This window comes from Thalia democratica, chromosome 1 (assembly GCF_965202585.1).
Source record: "Thalia democratica chromosome 1, ktThaDemo2.hap1.1, whole genome shotgun sequence".
NCBI lineage: Eukaryota > Metazoa > Chordata > Thaliacea > Salpida > Salpidae > Thalia > Thalia democratica.
The window spans coordinates 50,809,808-50,813,037 of NC_139165.1; positions in this window are offsets into that span (position 1 = coordinate 50,809,808).

The window sequence follows — 3,230 nt, forward strand, 5'->3', positions numbered from 1 at the left end:
TTAAGATACTCTAAAATAAACAACTTTTAGCTAAATATTCGTAAACTTTTTATACGACATTTTATTAATAAAAGTTTAGTTATAGAAAATATAAGATGACTAGTAGGGGTACAAAAAACCAAGCCAATTTACAGTAGTAATATATAAATGAAAGTTTAAGTAAATATGTTAGATTATTATTACGAGCCAACGTTTGTATCAATGAAATTTTGCTTCATATACTTTTTAACTTATACTAAAATTTTTGCTCTAATTTAACTTTTGCAATTCGCACCAACTTTAATTTTAAAACTTAATTTTAACAAAATACATGTGTTCTCTTAAAAATTGCTGTTTTAAATAGTGATGTACCGGACTCACTATCCGGGTCCGGGTCCGGCCGGATATTGCCATTTTTGTCTGATATCCGGATCCGGCCGGATTCTAGTTTGGAAAAAAAGTCCGGATCCGGTTCCGGCCGGATTCTAATTTGAAAAAAAAAGTCCGGGTCCGGCCGGATCCTAACAGAGATCCGGCCGGACCCGGATCTAGTTAGTAAAAAAGAGCATACTGAAAATTATTTTTTCAAAAACAAACCCTGTGTAAATTAAAAAGAGTCATTTTCGTCAGTTAGAATTAAACGCTTACCGTGATTGGCTCATTTTGTACACGTGACTAATTTACATTTGTTTACATTTAAACTATGAAATAAACATTTCAGAAATGCAACTGTTTACATATGTTGTAAAATTGAAAACTTTGGAATGAATACTTGCATTATTTATTGTTTAAAGTTGAGCTCAGAGAATATTTAGAGTTGATACGGTTGAATGTACGAGCCAATGAGAATCATATGACGAAATGTTTCAAACTAAATACTGATGAAACAAAACATCAGAACATGACAGGTAGTTTATATGTAAACAGTTAGTTAGTTTGGTGTGCAGCTTGAAGCAACAAAATATTTTGAACTTTTTTGAGAATGCTTGTTGTAAGTAGTGTTTTGTTTTAAAAGTGAATATTTCAACTTCTGTTTTATTGTTTAAATAATTAAGCAAGATTTATAGTTTAATAGTTTATTAAAAATTTTACAGTTTCTTGTTTACTAAAAGTTTTATTTAATTTTTAATTTATTGTTTTAAGTCTTTTGATATAGATTTAAATAGCTTCCAGTTTTTAAAGTGTTACCAAAGTAATTAATAATTTTGTATATGCTAATATTTCTTGTTGTGTTTTATATAAAAGATTCATCACTCAAAACTGTCGTGTCTGATTATAGAAAGTAGTCTCAGTTAGAATTTAGTATTTGTTAGATATTAATTAAATAAGGTAGGATTTAGTTATGATGGGTAGTACTAATAAGTTAATTGTACCACAATCAGTCCACAACTTTACTACCAAAAAGTCAACCTTTGCTAGCTGTTCTACTGATTATTAGATTGAAGTATTTTTTTCAGTTTTTAAAAACCTTATCCTGACTCAGGCTTGTTTATACTCACTCTAGCTAGTTTTATTGAATTAAACACTGGCAACCCTGCTAGTTTGAGGATTTTTGGAAAATTTAGAAAATCTTGGACTGCCTCAGGCTAGTTTAGTTTTTTGTAAAAACTCAGGCTAGTTTTCTTTTAGATTTTGAATGAGTTTGAGCTGATCCAGTTTTCAATATTTTATAATTTTCTAGTTAATTTTGTTCAAGAACTTGATTTCAGACTTTCAATTGTAAATAACACCTAAATTTGTAAACCTTGTGGCTAGCTGTTCTACTTATCATTAGCTTAAAGTTTTTTTTTCAGTTTTTTAAAACCTCATTCTGACTCAGGCTAGTTTATACTAGTGATGTACCGGACTCACTATCCGGGTCCGGGTCCGGCCGGATATTGCCATTTTTGTCTGATATCCGGATCCGGCCGGATTCTAATTTGAAAAAAAAGTCCGGATCCGGTTTCGGCCGGATTCTAATTTGAAAAAAAAGTCCGGATCCGGGTCCGGTACATCACTAGTTTTAACAAACGTCGTAACGAAGGAGACGTTTGTTTCAGAAGACGTTTAAATCAGAAGAAAAAAATTTACAAAAGTTTTCTGTGAACTCACAAACTAATAATTTAGTCAATTAAATGTACACTTAGTGATGCAGTGACATTAGGAAATTGCGTAGACACATTGTTCATTGTTTATACGACATGCAAGCCATATTATGTTTAGATGTTTATAATTAAAAAAAGGTACATATAGTTATCTGCAGTCAAAAAGCTGTTACAAAAGTAAGAAAAAAACTAAACTGAAATTAAGACAAAATAAAATTATATTCACCCTTTAAAGACGATGTTGATTAACTAGTTGGCTAGTACTTTAATTCTAAAATCTGAGTGTAAACTATTCAGTAAAAATATTTTTAAACTAAAACACAATAAATATAAAACTACAAAGTAATGCCTTAATGGGTTAAAAAGGGTCATATCTCGATAAGTTAAACAAAATTTTAGACTAAATTAGCTATGTAAAAGGATATTTTACATTTTTAAACAAAAACATTAAAAAAGATTATATTTGAGGAATTTTAGGGGTTTAGAGTTTCTAAGTATTGTTCTTTGCAATTAATGTTTAAAAACATTAATTGTATTTGTTACCAAATTCTTAGTAAGTTAAATCTATACAAGCTTTACAACAATAACAGAGTTGAGAACTTTATTTTTAAATTAGCAAGAGTATTTAAGAAACGACGATGTTTTGGTTTTAAATTCAGATTTACCAATAGGCCTTGTCAACAATTTTAGTTGTTACATAAAAATAAAAAAAGTAAAACTTTATTATGATTTCAAATTTTATGTTGTTTTTCATGTAGTTAGTTTTTTTTTTCTAAACTTATATTAATTAAATAAATTAAAAAAAAATTAAACTATATCACATGAATTATCACTCAGAACTAGTAAAACAGTTTGTTTATTTAAATTATAGGCCGATAAAATCTTTGGCGAAATCATTTAAACTTGTTACGAAAACTGTTTTACTATTACGTTATATATATAACTTTAGTCATTTTAAATATTTACTTTAACTAGATTACAATAAATATATTTTACGTCAAACCTATATAGCTTTTTATAATAATAATAATAATAATAATTATTATTATTATTATTATTATTATTACTATTATTATTATTATTATTATTATTATTATTATTATTATTATTATTATTATTATTATTATTATTATTATTATTATTATTATTATTATTATTATTATTATT